The 12,298-nt window shown below is 46.4% G+C and overlaps 1 protein-coding gene across 1 annotated transcript in view; it reads right to left on the reverse strand.

Annotated features, from left to right (window-relative positions):
* si:ch211-214p13.3 (nectin-3-like protein) overlaps positions 1–12,298 on the reverse strand; it is a 129,727-nt gene that overhangs the window by 114,725 nt on the left and 2,704 nt on the right. The gene's annotated exons all lie outside the window — the stretch shown is intronic.

Consider the following 12,298-nt stretch of genomic DNA (forward strand, 5'->3'; position numbering starts at 1 on the left):
TCCAAACGGGATATATCGCCCTCCGAAGGGCACTTCGGAGTGAAAATAATCATGGCTGCCATGTTGAAGGGTCGTTCCAAACCGAAGTGCTCAAAATTGACCACTTCAAAGGACCCTTCGAAATGAAGGATTTCGAAGGGTACAACTGATGGACCCTTCAGGCCCCCATGATCCTTTGCACAGGAAAAGTTGTTTGACGTCACAGAATGAGTACTGGAGGCTCGGAGTTTGATTTTGCCTTTAAATGTATGTATAATATTTTTCTATACTACTGTAATATTTATATGAGTTAGATTTGGCACATTATTATGGTCAAAACGACATTGTACTTCAAAAAAATACTTTACAGCTCCCTATATCAGTCCATTCAAATGTTTAAAATACATAGACACAATATACAATATGGTGCGATAGACCTAAATCAATAATAAATAAATAAACTAACGTTAAACAAAGGGCGCAGCTTGCACAATCTACTCCTCTTTGATTGTCTCGTTAAGATGATGCAGGAGTGCGTTCCAAAAAAAGAGTTTTTTGACCCCTACACTCCAGAGGCAACATATAAACGCTAAACAGGATAGGCCCAAGTACAGACCCCTGTGGGACACCCTGTTGAACTAATGTTGGTTCAGATCAATTTTTCCCCAAACTCACAAATTGAAATCGATTTGTAAGATAAGATGTATACCATTCAAGTGCAGTACCTGAGATTCTGACCCATACACGCAACCTTTCAAGAAGAACATCATGAGATACTATGTCAGCAGCAGCAGTAATGTCCAATAAAACTAAATTACTACAAACCCCCATATCAGCAGCAATGAGGAGATCGTTTGTGACCCGGACAAGAGCAGTGTCAGTGCTATGACCTGATCTAAATCCGGACTTAAACGGTTCTAGGAGATTGTTAATAGACAGGTGTTGCTGCAACTGGCCAACAACAACTCACTCAAGAACCTTAGCCAAAAAAGGTAGATGTGCAATAGGCCTGTAGTTAGATCACAACCAGATTTTTTAGGAACTGGTGTGATGGCAGCCATTTTAAGGGATGAAGGAACCTGACCAGTAGATAGAGAGTTATTAATGATTGCAGTAATAGAGGGACACAAGAATGTTAAGCACTTCTCAGTAGGCATGGGGTCAAGGGAGCATGTAGATGAATTTATAGACATGATTAATTTTGAAATATCATCTGTGCTAACAATAGCGAAATTAGAAAAGATAGAAAATGAATTTGTAGGATAGGGCTCATTAGACAGCAGATAGGAGTCAATAACCATGGAACTATAAATATTTTGAACTTTCTCTGTAAAATATTTATGGAATTTGTTACACATCCCAACAGAAGAGCAAATATGTTGATTATGAGGTTTAAAAATTTTGTTAATTGTTTTAAACATCAATCTTGAATTTTCTACACCATCATTAATCAAATGTGAATAATAAGCCTCTTTGGTGGATTTAAGAGCAAGATTCGAACATCAATTTATGGACAGTAAGACCAGATTTTTTGTACAAGCGTTCAATCTTCCTTCCCTCGGCTTTGAGAGCCCGCAATTCATTAGTATACCAAGGGGATGACCTGGTGAAAGAAACAACTCATTCTTTCAAAGGTGCCACAACATCAAGAATAGAGGAGAGTGCAGAGTTATAACAGTCCACAGAATCAGTCACAGGAAGCTCAGCAATAGAGCTAGAGAGCAACTGAGGATCAATATTTTTGACATTCCTAAAAGTTATGATACGATCCTTGGAAGATTTAAAAGAGGCAGAGATGGTAAATTCACAGGTCAATAATTTATGATCACTGAAATATACTTCATCATTTCTAAGTTGATCTATATCTATGGTCACAGTGCAGACTAACCTTTCAAAGCACAGTGAAATCGTTCCACCGTACCATTAGCTGCAGGGTAGTACACAGATGTACGGATGTGTTTTATTTCTCGTTCCTTCAAAAACTCAGCAAAGACAGCTGAGGTGAACTGAGTACCATTGTCCGTAACGATGCACTCTGGATTTCCATGACGACTAAAGGCAGTACTCAGAAATTTGACAACATCCTCAGCAGTTGTACTGCTAGCAAATGCGAGCTCAGGCCACTTGGAATGATAGTCTGTAAGTGTTATGGCATATCTGCACGCAGGAGTAGCTGTTTCAAATGGTCCAACTATATCCAGACCCAGTTTTTCCCATGGGCCCTCAGGAAACTGAACTGGCAACAGACGTGCTGGATGCGTCACAGCAGATTTGTCATTGGACTGGCAGGTAATGCATGTAGAGATAGTTGACTGGACCTGAGAGTCCATCTGTGGCCACCAGTAGAGATCCCGCAACCTCTGTTTTGTGCGGACTACTCCCTGGTGAGCCTCATGTGCCAAGGAAATCAATGTGTGTCGTAAGGCTATAGGGACTAACAACCTTGTTCCTCTGACAATGAAAGCATCTTTCACTGCAAGTTCATCTCTAACTCGGAAGTCTGGAACCAAGTCCTGACTCACTGCTTTGACGGAGGGTGGCCAGCCAAGTGTAATTTGCTTCCACAGCTTTATCAGCTCAGGACAAGCAGCACAGGCAGACTCAAAGTCAGACACTGAAAGAGAGCATAATGATGAGGAAATTAATGCAACAGCATTTCATATAACAGTCAGTAATGATTGTTAACTTCTCGTAGATTAGTGCACATTCGGATCCTACCGGTTTTCTTTCCAGTAACAACGATGGGGGACTGTCATGATCACCAGTTGGAGTGCCCTAGTTAGCCACCAGAGGGCACTCCAACCTGGACTGTTCCTCACCACACCCGTGAACTCCATTTCCCATAACACACTTCCCAGACTCATTATCCTGTTTTATTGCACCCAGCTGTTTTGTGTTTCCTGTTCATTGGTTAATTGGTTAATTTGCCCCACCTGTTCCACATTATTACCTGCCTTGTTTGTTCCCTACTTATTCTCCTTGTGTTTGCAGTCCTGTGTTGGTTCGTTGTCATTCAGATATTGTATTTTCCCTTGTGTGTTGTAGTCAAGTTCTAGTCTAGTCCTAGTCAAGTCAGTCAAGTGTAATTCTAGTCTGTTTTCCCCCTCGGGGTAGTTTTTGTTGTTGTGTTTTGTTTTATTTTTCATTCATTTAATAAAGACCCATCCTCTTCCTGCATTTGAGTCCTCGCTCCTTCCAACCCTAACAGAACGAACCAACCATTAAGAGGACTCAGCAGAGATGGGTATCTTCCTCTTTCCATCTCCTAATTTCGTGGGCATAGAGGATGAAAGAGCCAACAAGGGTACTCAGCAGAGAAGGGACTCACACCATCTGCCAAGTTCTACTGCCTGCAACCCCATCTACCAGCGCATGCTCCAGGTGACTGCATTAAGATCCCTCCGTCAGCAGGGGACTGTTCTGAAGGAGTTTGCCCAGAAGTTCAGGAGGGTAGCTGAGGGGCTGGAGTACAACGACTCTGCTCTCAAGGACCTTTTTAATAATGCTCTTGATGAGCCCATATGCGGATGGAGAATATTCAGCAAGGAACATCTGTCTTTTGAGGGGTGGGTGGATTTCCTTGTAGAGCACGCTGCAGGCCCGGAGGCCTTCCCAGAGCACGCTGCAGGCTCGGAGGCCTTCCCAGAGCATGCTGCAGGCCCGGAGGCCTTCCCAGAGCACGCTGCAGGCCCGGAGGCCTTCCCAGAGCACTCTACAGGCCCGGAGGCCTTCCCAGAGCACTCTGCAGGCCCGGAGGCCTTCCCAGAGCACTCGACAGGCCCAGAGGCCTTCCCAGAGCACTCTGCAGGCCCGGAGGCCTTCCCAGAGCACTCTGCAGGCCCGGAGGCCTTCCCAGAGCACGCTGTTGGCCCGGAGGCCTTCCCAGAGCACTCTACAGGCCCGGAGGCCTTCCCAGAGCACTCTGCAGGCCCGGAGGCCTTCCCAGAGCAAGCTGTTGGCCCGGAGGCCTTCCCAGAGCACTCTACAGGCCCAGAGGCCTTCCCAGAGCACTCTGCAGGCCCGGAGGCCTTCCCAGAGCACGCTGCAGGCCCGGAGGCCTTCCCAGAGCACTCTGCAGGCCCGGAGGCCTACACAGAGCACTCTGCCTGCCCGGAGGCCTTCCCAGAGCACTCTGCAGGCCCGGAGGCCTTCCCAGAGCACGCTGTTGGCCCGGAGGCCACCCCAGAGGTTTTAGAGTCGAACGCCTCCCCGGTGAGTCCTGACATGGCCAAGAAGACTGTCTTTGTCTTTTATGTCTTGACAGTTTTGCGGGCTTGGAGAATGCACGTAGGGTCTGGCGACCACGGCCCGGAGCAGTCCAGGCCAGCTGCTGTCCCAGAGCAGCCCGAACCCGCTGCCGTCCCGGAGCAGCCCGTTCTCCCTGATACGGCCACGGAGGCCATCACCGAGCTGCCCGCTCTCCCTGATACGGCCACGGAGGCCGTCACCGAGCTGCCCGCTCTCCCTGATACGGCCACGGAGGCCGTCACCGAGCTGCCCGCTCTCCCTGATACGGCCACGGAGCACCCTTGGTCCGCCCTGCCACCGCCCAGGCCGTCTGAACCGTTGAAACCCGCCTGGTCTGTTCCTCTAGCACCGCCCTGGCAGTCAGCCAGGACTCCAGACCTGCCGGAACTCGCCTGGTCAGTTCCTCCAACGCCGCCCTGGCAGTCAGCCAGGACTCCAGACCTGCCGGCGCCTGCCTGGTCAGTTCCTCCAGTGCCACCCTGGCAATCAGCCAGGACTCCAGACCTGCCGGAACCCGCCTGGTCAGTTCCTCCAGCACCACCCTGGCTCTCAGCCATGACTCCGACCTTCATGGAGTCCCCATGGTCTGTTCCTCCGGCTCCCCCCTGGCCTTCAGTCAGGGACTCTGGACCTGACCCGCCATCCCTCCCCCTAATCCTCCTCCAGTCCACCTCCCTCCTGAGATTTTGTTTTATTTTTTGATTTGTTGTCTGGTGGAGCGTCTGGTAGCCGCTCCGTGGGGAGGGGGTTATGTCATGATCACCAGTTGGAGTGCCCTAGTTAGCCACCAGAGGGCACTCCAACCTGGACTGTTCCTCACCACACCCGTGAACTCCATTTCCCATAACACACTTCCCGGACTCATTATCCTGTTTTATTGCACCCAGCTGTTTTGTGTTTCCTGTTCATTGGTTAATTGGTTAATTTGCCCCACCTGTTCCACATTATTACCTGCCTTGTTTGTTCCCTACTTATTCTCCTTGTGTTTGCAGTCCTGTGTTGGTTCGTTGTCATTCAGATATTGTATTTTCCCTTGTGTGTTGTAGTCAAGTTCTAGTCAAGTCAGTCAAGTGTAATTCTAGTCTGTTTTCCCCCTCGGGGTAGTTTTTGTTGTTGTGTTTTGTTTTATTTTTCATTCATTTAATAAAGACCCATCCTCTTCCTGCATTTGAGTCCTCGCTCCTTCCAACCCTGACAGGGACACCCAGGCCGAAGCATCTACACGTTCGATGACACCTGCTTTCAGCAGATGGTCTAATTCAGCTGATACAGAAGCTCGGACTGCAAAAGGTAAGCGTCGTAATTTCTGATGCACAGGTTTTACTGCGGGGTTAATTTTTACCTTGTGGACAAAGTTCTTTACACATCCTATGTCAGTATCTGTCAGAGGTGTGGTATTGGTGGCCATGACAGAGGTGCAGACATTATCACTGTTAATTTGTAGTTGCAGGGCAGAAATCAAATCCATGCCTAGCAAAGCAGTCCCTTTATCCACAACGAAAAAGGTGGCAGCGGCTGATGCATTGGACACACGTCCTTGTGCTTGCAGGCATCTGAGTACAGGTATGCATTCCTGGGTGTAAGTCAAAAAACGGATGGCAGGTGTAGATAATTGTGTGGCACTGAAGTGGCGTTTATAGATATGGGTGGGCAATATCGACACAGAAGACTCTGTATCCACAACGAATTGTACTGTGGTGCCAGGTGAAGCAGCAGGAGTACTAACGGTCACATTGCAATGTAGTTTCTTTGGTGCTTCGGCAGAGTTCTCTAGATACAGCACTGTGACATCATGCACTTGCACTTCGCGCACATCACTCGCTGGGGTTGAACGGCACACCCGAGCAAAATGTCCCTTCTTGTTACACAATTTACAATGAACTTTTGCAGCAGGGCAATGTGCTGAGTTAGCTAGGTGTTTGTCTGAACCACACCTGAAGCATGACTTACGGGCAGACGAAGCAGGGGCAGCAGCTGGCCGTGAACGGTGTTTCCCTCTCGCGTGGTGTGGCTTGACTTACACAGCGCGCACTGAAGCATCTCTATCGGCCGTCATTCTCTTTGCATGCTCAGCTGCAGCTTCTAATTGTGTTGCAAGGTTAGTTGCTTTCTGTAATGTCAGGTCCGGCTCGAGTAACAGTCTCTGTCTTATATCATCACTTTGTAAATGTTCCAGCAATTGGTCGCAAATAATATCGTCAACTTTATCACCAAAGTCACAGTTAGTGGCGAGCGCATGTAAAGCAGCAACGTACTATTGTATGTTTTCATGTGCAGCTTGTAATCTTTTTCTGAATGTATGCCGCTCCACGACCACATTAATTTTGGGAATGAACTGTCTTTTTAAAGCAGCAACAGTGGTATCATATGTCTCACCGGTGTCCGGCAGTGCGTACAAGATCTGTTGGCCCTCGGCGCCTAAACAATGAAGTAATGTAGCCCTCTTCCGAGCGTCAGGCCATGCAGAGCCCACTGCGTTGATTACCAGCAAATAGTTGTCAAACATGCGCAACCACATGTCGAATGGCATGATAGGCTCTCCCGGGTAGGGCAGGAACATTGGCGGTGACGAGACATTCACAGACATTGTTTATCAGTCAATAAAGTCAATTCTCAAAACTTAGTATCCTCGTCGCCAATTTGTTAAGTCTGCGAGTAGTAAGCACACACTGTATATATTCAGAGACCTCGTATTTATTCCGAACAGTAACTGCACATGTAAACTCTGAGCGCACCTCTTCACTTCTAGTCACTCTCTCCTTCTCTCTCCTATACAGCGTATCTAGCGGCAGCACAAGGAACTACATTATAAGACACAACACTGGGTTTATTGGATGTTTGAACACAATGTCTGAAGTTTATATATCTCCAGACCATGGGTGTTTCCTCCGAGTAGGCAAGGGAGGCAGTACCTCCTCAAAAAAATAGGATGAGAAAATAATCCATATTACATATAAAACAACACAAATATTACAAATTATTCCATTAAAAAGAGCGAAAGTCATGCATATTTCTTAAGGAACACTGCCAAACAGCGACACCTGCAGGTAAAGTTACACAGAGGAGTCATGTCTCCCTTTTGTCTCATAGAAAACTATAGAAAATCATCAGACCCCCGGCGTGCAGTGGGTTTTGTGGGGAGGTAATTGAGAATGAATGGGTGAAAGTGAGAGGAGGCAATGTCTCCATCGCGCTATGATTGGATGTAATTGGTTATGATTAGATATGATTGGTTTGTGCGATAAATCCCACCTCTTGTTGACGTGCGCGTTCCGCGCGTCAGTTTGACTGAACAAATGATGGCGTCAATCGGAAGACTAATTTGAAAAGTAAGTAAACAGATCATCCAGTTAGATATCACTGCTTCATGTCACGTCAAAATCAAACTTGAAATGGACTTAAAGCTTGATGACTGCGGCGTTTTTAGTGTAATCAGCTTGGTGAAATTAAAAATACATCTTCGTGACTGTGATCCAAAATAGCCTAAGTTGACTATTAAAAAGAAAAACATCAATACACAATTAAAATATATTATTTAAATTATTATTGCCTTTAGTTATTATTTTGAAATGAATGTAGAAATTTCTAAAACAATAACTTTGTGAGATTGACTTGGTTTTGATAAATACATTTATTACAATACATTGTTAATGTAAAACTACAAAATAGAATTGTCTTTGGTTTATTTTTTTTTATTTTATAATGTTCATTTAACAATGAAGATGTGTCAACATTAAGAGTAATGAATGAATTTACATTGATTCATAAAAAAATAAAAAATGTGCCTCCTCATTTCAGAACACCACTGCACGACACTGCTCCAGACATCTTGGAGACATAGGTGTGCTATCACAAAACAGCATCAAGAAATTACAGTCTTTTCTACATTTTACTGTCTGAAAGCGAATTTTTGGGGTCTCTTATAATACCTGACTCCAGCAGCAGTGACTGCAGTGTAGCGGTGGTGGTTTCACAAACTCTTCCTCAGCTGAGTCCCAGCCAAAATTGCACTGTCCCAGCCAAAAGTAAATCACTAACCTAAATGTTTATCATTTTGGTCTTTTAAAGTTTAAACAGTTTGTGACCATGGCCACCCTTCAATTGCTGCTACAATGTGAGCAAATAGAATAGGGATTAACTTACCCATACAAGGTGTAAGACATGCAAAGCTTCTTCCCATTGTCACATCCATTCAGAAATCTGATCTTTCAGTCGTATATAATCACTTTTCACTCTATATTAACGTTTTTATCACTCCGTGCAGCTGCCTCTCTATCTCTCTCTCATCTGCCCGAATGTATGAGCGTCTTGTGTTCTGAGGGTTACATATGTAACCAAGACTTTCCCTCTCAGTCGGTCACATTCGACGTCACGTCGGTGACTGCCGAATTGGGAATCCCTACCAAAGCGCCACAGGTGCTGCCCCTTCCAGCGCCCTGCGTAAGCCTGCTGAACCCTCCTTGGAGATGGGACAAGGCTGACGCAGAGAGAGTCGTTCACTGCTGTCCCATCAGTGAGACTTGGATAACACTGGGAAAGCGTACCCTTTCCATAGCCACATCCTATGATAGGGAGGTTCTAAGTGGAGTATGCACATATGGACTAACCCTGTAGTGAATATGGAAGTCTCTGAGGTATTTCTCACCCAGTTTAGGAGGAGGCTACACATGGCAGAGATGGCAGAGCTGACTCTGCCAAGGGAAAGACACAGGCTTACCGTGGAAAATACACATAGGGATCCCCTCAGGGTCACTATACATGGGTACCCAGCCTAACACCAGTTTTCAAGAATGCATTGAGTGAAGGCCTGGTGCCGGATGGTCCACCACTGTCATGATCATTAGTGTGAGTGCCCTATCAGCCACTAGAGGGCACTCCATCCTGGACTCTTGTTTTCACCCCGTGGACTTCATTACCCATACGCACTGCCGGACTCATTATCTCATGATCACTTCATTACTCACAGCTGTCTTGTATTATGTTATCAGTGTCTGTCTATTTATACCCTGTTGGTTTCTGTTCTAGTCATGGAGTTTTCAGTTCACATTTCCCGGTCTGTGTTGTTTCTTGTTCCCTGTTTTTGTGCCTGTTTTTGTATGGACTGCTACTCTGGATTTTGACCCTGGCCTGTTTATGGATTCACGATATTGGATTACCCATTAAACTTACCTGCATTTGGATCTGTCTCTTGTCTCCGTGTTTGCTACCGTGACAACCACATCCAGCTGAAGAAGGTGATGGAGGAGCTCAACAGGGTTTGCTCAAACAGAAAACTCTCTGGAGCAATATAAGCGCATAGTAAGGTGCAGCAAGTAAACACTGAGCCAGGGCCTCTCTGTGCTTTTACCCGTTTGAGGTTAGAACACAGGAGGATACCAGCACAACATGGAGGTTCTAGAATCCAACGAACCTGTTAAGTGTTGCCCAGCCCGAATGGGAATTTCTGAAGTGCTCTAAACACCTAATGCAGGGACATGGCCTGGGGGGCTACATGGCGGCCCACAGCAGGGTCTGAGTGTGCTGTGCACCCACTTACCCGGTTCCACGGTTGGGCAGAGGGTGCATGAGAACACTTGGTCATGCTCTCCAAACACCCACTGCCTGCTGGCAGCAGAAGAGGAGGATGAGAGTGGTGAGTTTTTTGTCACCCACTGCTCTCCGTTCCCTCTTGGAACCCAGAGATAGAAGAAACTGTTCTTTCTTTGAGAATTTGGGTACAGAAGCAAAAGGAAACAGAAAGGAAAGAAAAGATTCTCCACCTGGCCCTCCTCTGGGGGAGGGAGGGGTGTGGTCACCATTTCCCAAAGAGCAGCTCCCTCCATCTCTGGGTTGCACGTCTCAAGGCCTCTTGCCCTTACGCTTGCTGCCAGGTTTGGCAGGGGCCTGGACGGGCTGGGCACCTTGCTTGCGACTGGTTCCACGATGCTGCTTAGTTGGAGGCTGCTGCTGATGCTGCATGGGAGCGGAGGCAGATGCAGGAGGGCACCCTCAGCAATGAGCAGGCTGAGACGCTGAGGCCGGTGGTCGGGTGGAAGCAGCAGCTTTTCGCCGGGACATGATATGCTTGATGGCCTCAGTCTGCTTCTGTGCGGCAGAGAACTGATGGGCGAAGCTCTCGACTGCATCACCAAAGAGGCCGGTCTGGGATATGGGGGAATTTAGAAACTGAATTTCATTAACTTCCCTCATGTCAGCCAGACACAGCCAGAGGTGCCATTCCTGGACCACCAAAGTGGACATCGCACATCCCAGAGACCGTCGCTCAAGGCGGTACAAAGTTCTTGTAGAACTTCTGGGTCATGACCACCCTTATTTAGGTCTTTTAGAGTGCTTTGGCACCTGCAGTAACGCCATAGTGTGTAGGGTGGAGGCAGCCTCTTTACGGGCTTCCTAGGCATTGCCAGTTAAACTAGATGAATACCTACAGGCCCATGAGGGGAGACATGGGTAACCCGCCAGGTGGAAGGAGTGCTCTGACACAATTGCATCATGCACCACATATACCCCTTGGCTGCCCCATCGTCGAGGGAGGTGTAGGGTGAGGAGAAACAGGGTCTGGTTCTGGCTGTAAAAGGTGCCGTCCATGACCTGGTAAGCTCTTCATGCACCTCTGGGAAGACTGGGACTGGGGCAGGACATTGAGAACCAGCACGAGCCGCACCGGGAAACCCATCATCTAACCTCAAGGGCTCAAGACACGGTGGAGGAATCCACTAAAGTCCGACCCTCTCGGTGGCCCGGGCAAGCATAGCCATCAACTCTGTGTCTGTCTTGGACAACGGGACCTTTCCCGAAGAGGCAAAGCAGCTGAATCATCATCCCCAGAAAGAGTAGGCTCACCCTCCGATGCAGCAATCGACATCTGGTCATCGAGGGGAGCCCCTAAGGATACGGCTGGTACACATCGATTAGACGGTCCAGTGTGTTCATCGGGCAGCTCTACTGTTGCATGTGGAATGTCAATGTTTATTGTCTGCAGGATCTTGCTTGTATCATTTATTTCATACAAAATGTCATACCATGTAATGATACTGCACAGGAATGGATAGGTTTTGATTTTGGTTGATGATGGGTGGGTTTGAGTGCGTCAATCCTGCTTTCCCTTCCAGTATTGCTGAGGGGCTTAACTGTAAGGCCACTGTCACCTATGTGCTGTTTTAACACCTGCCAGCGAGAAGTGGAAGTGCTGAAAAAGCTGTAGACCTCCTGTATCACTGTAAAGAATTCCACTGCCTGCAGGCAGCACAACGCCGCATCATTCACTACTAAGTTAAGAGAGTGAGCACTGCACGGGGACACCACTGTGTTTCCCCCACATATTCGATCCATTGTCATATCCTTGACCTCTCATATCCATTATGTCAATCCCTAGATCGCCAAGTTTCTTAACCACGTCATCTGTCATGCCAGCACTGGTGGAATCAGTTAGATGTGCAAATTCTAAGAAATGCTCCTTGATTTTTTATTTTCTATATCTTTGCAAGAAATTAATTTCATAATTCAGTATTCCAGGTATTCTTAATTTACTTGTTTTTGATCATCACAAATCCTTATTTCTAACTTTTTGAATAAAAATCGTTTTTGTATCACTACCCTTCTAATGCACAACATGGGTCTAAATGACCCGTATTCATTCCCTATGTTATTTCAAACATGGCTGAGTGTTACTTTGCTGAAGAAATGTATTTTATGATTTATTATTCCAGCTATTCATTAAATATCTTGTTTTTGATTTCTACAAATCATGATGTTTATTTTTCCTTACTTTATAAACAAACACAGTTTTTGTATTTCTACATCAATTATTGCACAGGTGTGCCTAAGACCTGATTTGATCTGGGCCACCACATTCGCATGACCTAATATGCATGTGTTAAGACTCCATATTTTATGTGTGAATTTATCATACAAGTTTTAGACTGAGACATATTGTTGCATGGTCTGATAAACCTGACGCTCCTATTGTACAGTCTCTTACCCTGTGTCTGTCCTTGTTAAACATAAAAAAATAATCTATCCTACTGTATACACCATGGGGTGCTGAATAATGAGAATATTTACATTACAAGGA

This window comes from Megalobrama amblycephala, linkage group LG6 (genome assembly GCF_018812025.1).
Source record: "Megalobrama amblycephala isolate DHTTF-2021 linkage group LG6, ASM1881202v1, whole genome shotgun sequence".
In the NCBI taxonomy this organism is placed as follows: domain Eukaryota; kingdom Metazoa; phylum Chordata; class Actinopteri; order Cypriniformes; family Xenocyprididae; genus Megalobrama; species Megalobrama amblycephala.